Source organism: Callithrix jacchus, chromosome 10 (genome assembly GCF_049354715.1).
Source record: "Callithrix jacchus isolate 240 chromosome 10, calJac240_pri, whole genome shotgun sequence".
NCBI lineage: Eukaryota > Metazoa > Chordata > Mammalia > Primates > Cebidae > Callithrix > Callithrix jacchus.
In genome coordinates this window covers 1-13,802 of record NC_133511.1, presented here as the reverse complement: position 1 = coordinate 13,802, position 13,802 = coordinate 1, and the positions used below count along the sequence as shown (strand labels likewise).

Genomic DNA, 13,802 nt, shown 5'->3' with positions numbered 1-13,802 from the left:
AGAGAGACCTGCTGCCACCCATGGTCGGCAAGGCTGAGTGGTTTTAGGCACAGCTGGAGATGAAACTGGTGATGGGGGCAGCCCTGTCATCTTTACAGGGAACCTCACACAGCAGGTGGGCAGCAAGCTGGCCTCTCCACATCACTGAGCCATCTGCTGAGTGAGCAGGCCCATGTGACAGGTAGGAGATGCAACTCCCTGTGTCCTGTCTCCTCCGTGACCAGGCTAGGGTGTGGGCCAAATGCCTCCTGATGATCTTCATCACTTCAGTTTCTCAATATCAACATCCCATCTAAGGACAGACTCAGGCTCAGTGTGAGCCCCCAGAACTTCCCACAACCTCCGGCTGTCCCCAGAAACCATAAAATAGCAGATTTTGGGTTGTTCTTATTCTCACCCACAATAAGAAACATATGTAAAACATTGGCCTAAAATACACGAGGCATTTAAAACACACACACACAGGCTTAGCAGATGCTGGCACTGTGCCAGAGCCAGGGCGGTGACACCAGGGTGTGCCGCTTATGTTTTCTGAAAGATTCTAAGGTAAGGACAGGAGCTTGGGCTGGGGGCACTTGGAGCGGTGGCTGTTGACCACCTCATGTGGGTGTTTGGGAGTCATAACAGCTGGCCCATTTCCACCTGTCTGTTCTGGATGACCTTCAGTGTTGCAGACGCAGAAGCTTCAGAAAGTGAAATTTATTTAACGACCCATGATGTGTAGTTAATTCTTTTGTCATCTGTCCTATTTGATTTTGTTTCATTCTACTTCTTTTTTTTTTTTTTTTTTTTTTATACAGAATCTCACAGTGTTGCTCGGACTGGATGCAATGGTGCAATCTTGGCTCACCGCAGCCTCTGCCTCCTGGGTTCAAGCGGTTCTCCTGCCTCAGCCTCCCAAGTAGCTGGGATTACAGGTGCCTCCTGCCATACTTTGTTATTTATTTATTTATTTGTATTTTTGTTGAGGCGGTGTTTTACTATGTCGGCCTGGCTGGTCTGAAACTCCTGACCTCAGGAAATCTGTCTGCCTTGGCCTTCCAAAGTGCTGGAATTACAGGAATGAGTCACTCTGCCCGGCCTCATTCTACTTTATCCTTGGGCCAAGCACAGTGTCCCACACCTATAATCCCAGAACTTTGGGAAGCCAAGGCAAGAGAATTGCTTGAGCCCAGGAGTTCAAGACCAGCCTGGGAAACATACTGAGACCCCTGTTTCTACAGAAAAAAAAAATGATGTGTATATATATATATGCACGTGCACACACACACACAAAGTTAGCCAAGGTGGTGGCACATGTCTGTAGTACCAGCTACTTGGGAGGCTGAGGTGAAAGGATCGATTGAGTCTTGGAGGTCAAGGCTGCAGGGAGCCACGATCAGGCCTGTCTGTGGGCTGTTGTGCAGGGCCCAGGTGTTGACTCTTCAAGGATCCCCCAATCCCAAGGACCCTGGGGTATTCCCGAGTCCTTTTTTTGCCTGGGGCTGGGGGTGTCGGTCCCTGGGGGCTGACCCTTTCATTTGCCTGCTCTCTATCCCTGCAGCACCGATGGAAAGGAAGGAGGCTGGATGATGAGTGGCTGCCGTGGATGCCAAGCTGTTCGTGTCAGGACTGTCAGGGCTGCTTGCCCTTGGCCTGCTGCAGCAGCGGGGCTGGCTGCGGACCGAATCCCTGAGTATCCCGTATGGCCTCCCGGGTAAGGCACTGCATGCCTGGCTGCGGGGAAGGTGGAGGTGGCAGGGCCTTCCCCGGTTCCTGTGGCTGTGGCTCTGTGAGCTAAAATACGCTGTCACCACAGGATTTTCCATCAGTCATTTTGTGGGCTCTGAGTAGGACTTAGTAGCTTCTCATTAGGAAAAAAAGAAAAAAAAGTGTGTCTGTTTAGGGGACATTCATTCATCTCTTAAGACCTCCCCACGGACAGGTTTTGATGGAGTGATGGGCGAAGCAGACCACAGGGCTGGGAGAACACGGCAGAGGCCAGGCTGGGCTTGGGCCTCCTCCTCTTGGAGCCCTGGTGGAGGGCTGCCTGGCAGAGGAGGGTAGGGGTTCTTTGATCGATCCTCACAGCTCAGGCAAAGCAGCCAGCGCACCAGTGCAGCACTGGCCAGAGGCTGCAGACAGAGAGCGGCTCAGACAGCGCCTACAGGCTTGGGCCGGGCCGCACACTCCACTGCACACAGATCCTGGCTTTCAGTCACAAGGCTGGTGCCCCGGCCAGGTGGGATGTCCAGAGAGAGTACCTGAGTCTGGCAAGTGGCGATCTGAGTACCCTGAGCTCATCCCCAGAGATGAACTTGCTTCCAATAGCATAGCCATATAGGAATGAATCCAGGGCTGGCACTTCAGCTTCAGTCTTATGTCTATTCATGTAGGATTGCTTCAGCCCTGGAGGCAGAGGTTGCAATGAGTCAAGAATGTGCCACCGTACTCCAGCCTGGGCAACAGAGTGAGATCTTATCTCTAAAATAAACAAATAATAAGTTTACAAAAAAGCCAGTCACAGTGGCTCACGCTTGTAATTCCAGCACTTTGTGAGGCTGAGGCAGGCGGATCACGAGGTCAGGAATTCAAGACCAGACTGGCCAACATGGTGAAAGCCTACCTCTAATAAAATACCAAAATTAGGCAGTCATAGTGGCGGCTGCCTGGTTCCAACTGCCCTCCTGGCAGGACTAGGAACTTCTGACCTCTCCACCATCTGGGGCTAAGACCTTGACCAATGTCAGGGTTGGCGTCCCTCTGGCTGGCTGTTGAATGTCACCTCCATAGCCTCTCTGCTGTGCCAGAGTCCCATGGCCACCCACAGGGCAGTGAATTTGAAAAAGTGCTCAGGACTCTGCACACTATGCTGTTCACAGCTGTCATTGACTACAGTGAGAGGAGGCAGGAGTGTTGGCACAGGGAAGGGGGCCGGGGTGGAGTCTAGAGTGCACCACGGCCAACACCTACTATCATTTCCCAGTCCCTGTGCCTTCACATGGGACGCACTTGTCTGTCCCAGCACTATGTCACCCAGGGTGTTTGGTGTGGCTGCCTAATTGGCAGGTGCTGCTTGGCTCAGAGCACAGTGTCAGACTCCTAGGAGGCAAGCAGGGGTCTCGAATAAGCCACGTTTGTACAAACAGTTCAGATGCAGAGCACCTTGTATCACTCCTAGGATTGGTGGGAACCCTCCCCCAGTCCAAGTTCCCAGACAAGCTATGAGCAGGTCATGCAGAGGCAGCTCGGGTCTGCTGTGACAACTCACTCGCAATCTCCAGTGCCTGCTGCTCTATTCCTTTTCCTCCACTCCCGCCATCATCTTAATCCCAGGAAGAGGCCCTATCTCTTTGAGGCCTGGGCTGGGCCTCTGAGCTGCCCAGAGGCCTCATGGTGGGTGTTGGCCGCCAGTTGCAGGGCCCCTGGCCACACTGAAGGACTCCTACCTGGAAGTGATGCTGCGGCCCCTGGAGGAGGTGTGGAGGGAGTGGGCAGAGGAGGCCATGTGGTGGCTACAGGCCTGGGTGCCCGGGATGCCAGGCAACCAGGGTCCCAGGCCTATCAGGTTGACCCTGGGGGCCATGAAAGGCACTCTGGAGCTGGTGAGTGAGAGCAAGGATGAGATGTGGCTGGCAGTTGAGGATGACCGAGACAGCTCTCACTGTCCCCTCCCTTTCCAGGTGGCCCACCAGATGCTTTCCTGGGCTGAGGCCACGTTCTCATGGGCACTGAAGAGGCTCTGCAAAGCCCTGCTGGACCTGTATGGCCTCACAGCCAGGTAACACTGGGTTTGGGGTGTCGCATCCAGCGTTCCTGCCACGTATCAGTTGCATTGCTGAACCCTTCAACACGCTCTGACTCACTGACTACTTTGACTGCCCTACACAGAGGCTTCTTCACTCCTTATTGCACAGGAGAGGAAACTGGGATTTCTTCCTCACTCCAGAGAGACCTCGTGAGCACAGTCCCAGTGCAGGCAGGATTTTAGGAGCTGCTGCGGAAGAGTGCAGTGGGCAAAGATGACCCCTGCCTTCAGGAAGCTCAGTTTTACTCAGAGACAGACACGAAGCCCAAGAAATCATCTACAGCAGAGTATGCACAGCTCCCTGCAGAAAGCCCGAGAATCACCTCTTAAGCAGGCCATTCTGCTCTGTCACATTTCCTTGCTTTTGCTTTGTAATCATCTTTTTTTTTTAAATGGAGTCTTGCTCTGTCTCAGTTGTGTAATCTCAGCTCATTGCAACCTCTGCCTCCTATGTTCAAGTGATTCTCCTGCCTCAGCCCTCCGGGTTGCTGGGACTACAGGTGTGTGCACTACTGCACCTGGCTAATTTTTTGCGTTTTTAGTAGACAGGGTTTTGCCACTCCAGGCTGGTCTCAAACTCCTGACCTTCAGTTATGTAACCCATTCGGCCTTCTAAAGTGTTGGAATTACAGGCATGAGCCATTACTCCCGACCTGTTACGTAATCTTTTAAACACATAAAAGCCCTTCTTTCTTGCAGGCTGTGCAGAAGCCGGCTACAGGCTGGGTGTGGCCCACCGCTCATCGTTTACCACCACTGAGCCATACCTTAGGTGGCAAATGCTTGAGATGGAACATTGGTGAGACGGTGAGCTGGGGATCCTATGGTGTGGCCATGGCCAGCTTTGAGGAGAAAGTACAGTTCAAGCAAGAGCCACAGGGCCAGTGTGGAAAGAGAGCTCCAGGTGGGGGCTCCACTGCACAGAGGACTGGGAGAGGGATGTGCTTGTCCTGTTTGTTTTTGAGATGGAGTCTCATTCTCCGTCACCCAGGCTGGAGTGCCATGGTGTGATCTCAGCTCACTGCAACCTCTCTCAAATTCAAGTGATTGTCCTGCCTCAGCCTGCCAAGTTGCTGGGATTACAAGCATTCACCACCTTACCCGGCTAATTTTTGTATCTTTAGTAGAGATGGGATTTCACTGTATTTTCCAGGCTCGTCTTAGAATCCTGGGCTCCAGAGACTCTGTGCAGGGATTACGGGCATGAGCCACCGTGCCTGTCCTGTTTGAATAGCAAGGTGGTGGGGCTGATGCGACTGGGAGGTTCCAAGGCTAGGGGATGAGAGGAGGACTCTGGCTTCTGCACTGACCTACGAAGGATGTGATCACCCATTCACTTCAAAAGGCCCCTTTTGTCCCTGTGTTGAGAACACGGGGGTGGTGGATAGAAATGGGGAACCCAGTCTAGAGCAGGGGCCTGGGGACCAAATATCCTTTTCCCTCACAGCCATGATGCCCACCAGGAACCGGGCTACAGGCAATGGGGCCGCCCCTTCTTCCATGCCGGTGGCCTTGCAGAGCATCTGGATTCTGGTTCTGCCTCTTCCTGGGATGTCTCTGCATCGGCTCTGTGTGCCTCAGTTTCCCCAGCTGTAGAATAGGGACCGGACCCACATCATGGGGAAAAGGCTCCACGTAATACAAGTTCCCGCTCCTGCCGCCTTGCGGTCAGAATGTAGGCTGAGGAAGGGAAGAGCTCCCAGGGCGGGGCTTTGGCTTGGTTGAACAATCACCTGCCTGGTTATTTGCCTACCCGGTGAGTGGAATCTCGTGGGGATACCAAAAAATGGATTTAAATGGCAGTGAGGGTGTCGAAGCTGCTTCCGGCCCCCAGCTGCAGGGCCTCTGGGCTCCCTAAAAGGTAAGCGAGTCCACCTGCCCGTCCCCCTCAGTGGCCCATCAACAACAGAGCGTGCAATATTTCTCTTCTCACTCCAACCCCACATGAGCCCAGATCTCCCCGATCATTCATATCTCACAGGCTTGACCCTACTCTACATATTGAGAAAGTTCCAGTCTTCCCCTCAACTGTAGAAATTGCCTAGACCTGTCGGTCAGGCACACTGGCTTATGCCTGTAATCTCAGCACTTTGGGCAGATCACTTGAGGTCGGGAGTTCGAGACCAGCGTAGCCAACATGGGGAAACACTGACTCTACTAAAAATTTAAAAATCAGCCAGGCATGGCAGTGAGCGCATGTAGTTCCAGCTACTCTGGAGGCTGAGAAAGGAGAATCACTTAAATCCAGGAGGCAGAGGTAGCTGGGAATCGAGATCGTACCACTATACTCGAGCTTGGGAAACAGAATGAGATTCTGTCTCAAAAAAACAAAACAATTTCCTACACCTTCCAGCTCCTATTTTTTGCATCCACACACAGAGTCCCCATGCTGCCCAAGACCCAGGGGGCAGATCAGACATGACATAAGATATCTGTGTCATCAAAATAAGGCAGCTTGTTTCTGTCCCGGCGTCACCCACCACCTCCGCTGTCATGCCAGCCTCTGTGCTCCTCCAGCTCATTATGGGATTTTCTAGAACAAGGACAGCCCTCCCCAAGATGCACCCCAATTCTCTCCATGGTATAGCTCTTCCTGCAGACCTGTGAGCTCCCCCTCTGCAGCCAAAGAAAGCACGGCTCAGCAGCTTGTCCTGCGGGTTCCCTCTAGGAACTACTCAGTGGTGGTGATGCCGCTGCTGCCTGGGGGCGATGTGGTGTGGGGGACTGGCTACCTGATGGAGGAGAAGCTGCCGTGGCCACTCCGACAGCTGTCCAGGGCCAACATGCCATCCGAGTTCTACCGGCTCAGATGCCGCCTGCTGCATGGTCTTTGGAGGAATGAGTCCTGCCCCGGGCTGTGCCACCCTACTCCCTGGGAGCCCCCCACCCCGTGGGCACAACAGCAGGGCCATGCATGGGGAGGGACTGTGGGGGCACAGGGAAGCCTGCAGAGGCCTGTGGCATTACCGTGCTAGGCCCAGAGCCTATTGGACTTCCCAAGGTCCTATGGAACTAGGGCTGAGGCTGCACATCCTGCTTTTCTCCAGATTATATGACCTGGCCCAGCAGTGCAGCCAAGGGCGGTGCTGGGACGATGAGCTCTGGGCTCCCGAGAAGCTTGCCTGTGGCTCAGGTGAGTCTGCTAACATCCGTGGACTCAGCTTCCTTTACTGTGAAATGCAGGTAACCACATGGCTCACTCACGTGGGTAAGGAGCATGTACGGTTCTTAATGCACGAGGGAGCCCCTCATGTCCGTGTGGGAGCCACCTTACCCAGGCTTGGCAAGTAGCGGTTTATCTGTGTGCGACTCACATGGAAGTCTACGGCTCCCTAGAAGCGTGGGTGTAGTCAGGTCTAAGCAGCACGCTGATCTTGTAAAAAAAAAAAAAAAAAAAAAAACAGCCTGGTCTTGAAGTCCTATGCATGTGACCATGGGCTTCTCTGTGCCCCTCAGTTCTGACAGCTGATCACGGGGCTGGTAGCGCCTCCTTTGGGATGCTGGCCCTGGCCAACAGGTGTCTGGCTGTGCACGACGGATGGTGCTTTCCCACCATGGGCACGAACACCCCCAAGGCACAGCTCAGGGGCTACACTGGCTGGACTGGTCAGACCTGTTCCTTCACAGGCCATCTCTTCCCTACCCTGAACAGGGTTGGTCTGCAGGACACCAGTGTCATGTTTGAGGGAGCCGTTGGCCATCCACTTAAACAGTCAATGTTTTTTCCCCACCTGAGCAGCTTCCTTGAGATTAAATGGATGACTTGTATAATTTTTTTTTTTGAGACTAGGTCTCACTCTGTTGTCATGGTTGGAGTGCAGCGGTGCGCTTTCGGCTCCCCGCACCCTTGACCTCCTGGGTTCAAGTGATCCTCCTTCCTCAGCCTCGCAAAGTGCTGGGATGGCTTAGCACCACCGTGCCCGGCCGATGTGTGAATTTTAAGTGCACGATTGAGTGGCTTCCAGTTTATTCAGAGTTGTGCATGCCTTACCACAATTGTTTTTAAAAGCTACCAGTCTGCCTGCTATGTCCATGGCTGTGCCTGCTCTGGACATCCGATGTAAACAGAAGGATGACTATGTGGCCTCTGAGCCAGGCTTTGTTACTTAGCACAGCAGTTTTGTAGCGGGTCTGGGGACTCCATTCCTTGTTAGGGCCGAATCGGGCCATAGCCATTCAGCTCACGTCATCCTGAAGCTGGTGGGGGATCACTGGGCCTCTGGCCGCCGCACCAGGGGAGGGGGACTCCTGGCCTCAGGGCAGGCTAAGCCAAGGCTCTAGGCATCGGGGTACCCAGCAGGCATCGTGCTCCCACTGCGGTGGATGGAGCTGGCTCCACTCAGCGTGCCTTTGTGGCTGCTTCTCCCCAGACCACGCCCTGGTTGCCGGGGCCCAGCACGTGGTGACTTTTGACGGCCGGGTGTGGGACCTCAGCGTCCAGTGCAGCAGCATCCTCCTGGCCCAAGACTTTGCTCACATCACATTCTCACGGATGCTGAGTCGGACAGGCTTGGGGCTCATGGCCCTGACCTTGGAGCTGAACCATATGACCCTCATCTACTCCAGCCTTTAGGTGAGGAGGAGAGACCCGAGCTTCCCCTGGAGACCTATGCCTGTGGCAGGTTGCCTGGGGGATGGCACTTTCAAGCTTGTCCCCTGGCTGTCGGTCATCCCTCCTGCCCACTTCCTCCGTTCCACAGGCCTACAGGCTGTACAACTCCTCCATGCCACGGGATAGCCGTCCAGACCTCCGGCTGCCTTTTGCCATGAAAAGGAGGGAGGTCCCCAGGATTGAGCCGGCCAGTGAGGACGGGGTCTCCATGTCCTGTGACGTGGTCACCGGCCTCTGCAGCCTGACTGTGCACCTGTGGCACCACGGTTAATCTGGGCCCTGGCAGAGTTGGCCCACCATCAAAATCCTGTTCGGGATGCACCATTCTCAGCTTCCAGTGCAACAGGTCCCCGAGCTGTAGGCAGCCACTGTGGTTGAGAGGCTGGCACCAAGGCCCAGGCTTTCTTCCCGCATCCCTTGGATATATGGCTCCAAGGTGGAGTTGGACTTTCTGTGGTCCCTCTGCCAAAGAACACAAAGGGCAGGCCTGGATTCTGGCCACTCGTGCTGACGATGTGGAGAGGGGATGGGGGGACACATGCTGTCCTCAGTCTCTGTGCTTTGTCTCCTTCTTCTGATGAGGGTTTGGGGCCAGAGCTCTGGGAGTCTGGGGTGGAGGGATTTTACCAATCCTTCGTGTGCCTGAGGCTCATCTCTCATCCAGGACCCCTGGGGGAGGATCAGGGGCTCTCAGGATCACCTCATCTTTCCTCCTCCCCACAGGCATATCCGCTGGCCTTCTGGACACCAGCGGCAACGAAGCAGGCACTGATCTGATGTTGCCAGATGGCTCTGTGGCTCACAGCCTGGAGGAGCTCAGCCCGGCCTGGCAGGTGAGCAGGTGCACCTGCTTTTCTTCCCTCCGGCTGAGTGTCTCGAGGGCCGCTCGCTGCAGAGTCCCAGGAGCGGCAGGTGGCCTGCCGGCTCTGCAGCGGTCTTTGCAGACCCATGGTTGGGTGGAGTCTCCCGCTAAGGCCAATGTATGTGGGGGAGCCACATGGTTCAGCTGCATGCATGAGTCTTGCGTCTGTCCCACCAGGTGGATGGTGACTGCAGGGCCACCGAGAAGCCTGAGCCGACCTGCCCAGGAAAGAGCCCCGCCCACCGGGCCTTCTTCCAGGACCCCGCATCCAGCTTGGGGAACTGCTTCCGGGTGGTGAGTGTGAGCCTGTGGCCTGGAGCACAGCAAGCTCTTTCCCCAATCTACCCTGGGGATTGGCATGGAGCAGAGGCCTAGGCTAGAGACAGTGACTGGGGGGTTCTGATTTCAGATGGAGCCTGCACCATTCCTTAGCCTTTGTGTGCAGGACTCCTGTGGCACCCGGGAGCTCCAGCCTGCCTGCACTCTGGCAGCCACCTATATCCACCTCTGTGCCTGCAGCTTCGTGTCCCTGACCCTCCTCCACAGTGCGGTAAAGTGTCCCATCTGGCGGGCTAAGGGTCAAAACAAATCATTTAAGGCCCGATACAGCCTGGATGTGTGTCTCCTCCAAATCTCACTATTGTTAGAGGGTGTACATCCCTCATGGATGGTTTAGCATCCTGCGTTTGGTGAAGTGTGAGTTCTTGCTCTATTTGTTCAACTGAGAGCAGTTTGTTTATAAAGAGCCTTGCCTCTCCTCTCTCTCTCTGCACACACTCCCATTTCTGCCACGATCGTAGCTTCCCAAGGCCTCACCAGAAGGCAAGCAGATGCCGGAGCTGTGCTTGTACAGCCTGTAGAACTGTGAGTCAATTATATGTCTTATTTATGATCTACCCAGGCTGGAGCGCAGTGGCACAATCTCACCTCACCGCAACTTTCACCTCCCAGATTCAAGCAATACTCCTCCCTCAGCCTCCCAAAAATACCGGCAGGTATTTTTGTAGAGATGATGTTTTTCTAAGTAGTCCAGGCCGGTCATGAATTTCTGACCTCTGGCGATCAACCTCCCTCGGCCTCCCAAAGTGCCGGATGACAGGCGTGAGCCACCACGCCCAGCCTCACGAGGGATTTGAATGTCCACTATCGTTTAGGGAAAATGCTCAGCCCCCGTTTTTCCTCTGCTCTCCTACTTCAAAAATCATCATCCACACAGAAGATGACTTCTATGAACAAACGTGTGGGGATTCGTCTCCACTACCAGGGCGGACCTCTAATTGAGTTCTGACACTAGCTACCTTGAGATCCTTCAGCCAGCACCGCATACAATCGCCACAGCCAGAGCCCCATGAAAAGGGCATAAATGTCAGTATCAACAAGAGGAGTGGACTTCCAAGGGCTACAGATGCCAGAATTCGTGGCTGCCATCCGTAGACATTTAAAACTTAATCGGAAAATATAACAAAGGGAGGATGAAATGAGATGATCCAACTCGTCTCAAAGAAATGACAGGCCAGGTGTGGCGGCTCATCCATGTAATCCCAGCACTTGGGAGGCTAAGATGAGCGGACCACCTAAGGTCAGGAGTTTGAGACCAATGTGGCCAACATGGTGAAAACCCATCTCTACTAAAAATACAAAAATCAGCCAGGAGCGGTTGTGTGTGCTTTTAATCCCAGCTACTCAGAAGGCTGAGGCAGGAGAAACGCTTGAACCCAGAAGGTGGAGGTGGCAGCGAGCCAAGATCTTGCCACCGCACTCCAGCCTGGTGACAGAGTGAGAGTCTGTTTAAAAAAAAATTCCAAAATAAAAACAGAGAGGACCCAGGATCCTTTGAGTCAGGAGGCACAATCCCCAAGACAATAAATCCATCCGTACCTAGACCCATTCAACACAGTTGCAGAAACGACAAAGGAAAGGTCCTAAAAGCTACCGAGGAGGGTGGAAAGAAGCAAGAACATGTTGACAATTGCTTTCCCACCGGCAGTAACAGAAGACAGTGGAGTAACAGAAAGTAAGCATGAGATTAGAGATGATCCCCACGTCAACGATTGCTGAATGAAATAACCTCTCAGCACTGATCTGTCTAGGATCTCTTTACCACAAACGGACACTTACTCAATGGACACATCCACATGTTGATTTATGTACTGTGTGTGTCTGCTTTCCCGCTATGGGGGCCGAGTATCTGCAAGGGAGACCACATGTTTGCTCTGTGAAAGACTCAATTCGGAGGATGAAAAGATAAGCTACAGATCAGGAAATATGTTTACAAACCACCTATCAGACCAAGAAATCATCTCCAGAGACTCATCTGTATAATACATAAATAACTCAAAGCTCAAAAGTAGGCCACAGTTGTATTCCCAGCACTTTGTGAGGCTGAGGCGAGATGGCTCGAAGCCGGGAGCTCAAGGCTGCAGTGAGCCAGGACTTCACTCCCGGCTGCATGACAGAGTGAGAGCTCGTCTCACAAAACAAAACCTCCAAAAGTAAAAAATGGGAAATAAACACATCAACCATGTTTGCACTCCCAGTCATAGAGAAACAAGGTAGCGCTACACATCTGAGCTCCAGTGAGTTCCGGCACGGGTCGGTGAGTCGCAGGGACTCTGCGGCATAAAGCATCAGTCGAACATCCAAACGGCCAGGTTGTGATGACAGCATCCACCGATGAGTGCACTATAAAAAGCACTGTTGTAGTACCAAAAACGGTGGTGGCTGCTGTTCTCAGCAGCTAGCCTTAGGCTTAGAGGCAGGAATCGAGGTCACGGTCTACCAAACAAATCCTCTCAGGAAAGAGCATCGTAATCCTGAAGTGCCAAGACAGGAGGTCGTGTGGCTCCACGGGAATTTTGGAGAGTCTGGGAATCAAGCAGAAGCACTCATTGTCCTGACCATGTAAATACAAAACCGTCAGCTAGGACATCCATAAACAGAACGTCTGGGACGACAGGCATCTCATAAGATTTATAGCCACAGGGTAACAATAAAGAATTGTCTGCAGTTAAGGTCCTCGGTCTCCCTCTTTGGGTCCGTCTGTTTGTTTGATTATTTCTTTCTTCCTTTATTGAGATGCAGTCTTGCTCTGCTGCCCAGGTTGAAGCGCCGTGAAGCAATCTAACCTCACTAAAAACTTTCTCCTTTCAGGTTCCAGCAATTCCCCTTCCTCAGTCTTCTGAGGAGCTAGGATTACAGGTAAGTGACAACATGTCTAGCTAATTTTTTTTTTTTTCAGTCTAGACGGGGGTGAATCATGTTGTCCAGGCTGGTCTCAACCATCAGATCTCATGATCTGTGTGCCTCGACAACCTATACTACTGCGGTTGAAGGTGAGAGCCATGGAGTATAGTTAGGCTTAGGCTTGGTTAGGGTCAGGGTCAGGGTCAGGGTCTGGGTCAGGGTCAGGGTCAGGGTTAAGGGTCAGGGTCAGGGTCAGGGTCAGGGTCAGGGTTTAGGGTTTAGGGTTAGGGTTTAGGGTCAGGGTCAGGGTCAGGGTCAGGGTCAGGGTCAGGGTCAGGGTCAGGGTCGGGTGGGGTTAGGGTTAGGGTTAGGGTTAGGGTTAGGGTTAGGGTTAGGGTTAGGGTTTAGGGTTTAGGGTTAGGGTTAGGGTTAGGGTTAGGGTTAGGGTTAGGGTTGGGGTTGGGGTTGGGGTTGGGGTTGGGGTTAGGGTTAGGGTTAGGGTAGGGTTAGGGTTAGGGTTTGGGTTAGGGTTAGGGTTGGGGTTGGGGGTTGGGGTTAGGGTTAGGGTTAGGGTTAGGGTTAGGGTTAGGGTTAGGGTTGGGGTTAGGGTTAGGGTTAGGGTTAGGGTTTTAGGGTTAGGGTTTTAGGGTTAGGGTTAGGGTTAGGGTTAGGGTTAGGGTTAGGGTTAGGGTTAGGGTTAGGGTTAGGGTTAGGGTTAGGGTTAGGGTTAGGGTTGGGGTTAGGGTTAGGGGTTAGGGTTAGGGTTAGGGTTAGGGTTAGGGTTTTAGGGTTAGGGTTAGGGTTAGGGTTAGGGTTAGGGTTAGGGTTAGGGTTAGGGTTAGGGTTAGGGTTAGGGTTAGGGTTAGGGTTAGGGTTAGGGTTAGGGTTAGGGTTTAGGGTTAGGGTTTTAGGGTTAGGGTTAGGGTTAGGGTTAGGGTTAGGGTTAGGGTTAGGGTTAGGGTTAGGGTTAGGGTTAGGTTAGGGTTAGGGTTAGGGTTAGGGTAGGGTTAGGGTTAGGGTTAGGGTTAGGGTTTTAGGGTTAGGGTTGTAGGGTTAGGGTTAGGGTTAGGGTTAGGGTTAGGGTTAGGGTTAGGGTTAGGGTAGGGTTTATTAGGGTTAGGGTTAGGGTTTTAGGGTTAGGGTTTTAGGGTTAGGTTAGGGTTAGGGTTTAGGGTTAGGGTTAGGGTTAGGGTTAGGGTTAGGGTTAGGGTTAGGGTTTTAGGGTTAGGGTAGGGTTAGGGTTAGGGTTAGGGTTAGGGTTAGGGTTAGGGTTAGGGTTAGGGTTAGGGTTAGGTTAGGGTTTTAGGGTTAGGGTTAGGGTTAGGTATAGGGTTAGGGTTAGGGTAGGATAGGGTTAG

At 53.1% G+C, this 13,802-nt stretch overlaps 1 long non-coding RNA gene across 3 annotated transcripts in view; it reads left to right on the top strand.

Moving 5' to 3' along the window:
* Window positions 1-7,585, top strand: part of LOC144577952 (uncharacterized) — an 86,307-nt gene extending 78,722 nt beyond the window's left edge. For 2 of the 3 annotated variants that reach the window (XR_013522788.1, XR_013522789.1), the window contains exons 2-4: window positions 1,544-1,696; window positions 3,663-3,760; window positions 4,487-7,585. This is a non-coding gene — a long non-coding RNA (uncharacterized LOC144577952). Of the gene's footprint in view, window positions 1-798; window positions 918-1,543; window positions 1,697-3,662; window positions 3,761-4,486 lie in introns of those variants that run through there. The other variant, XR_013522790.1, reaches the window with a different exon arrangement.
* Window positions 7,586-13,802: the final 6,217 nt, after the last annotated feature.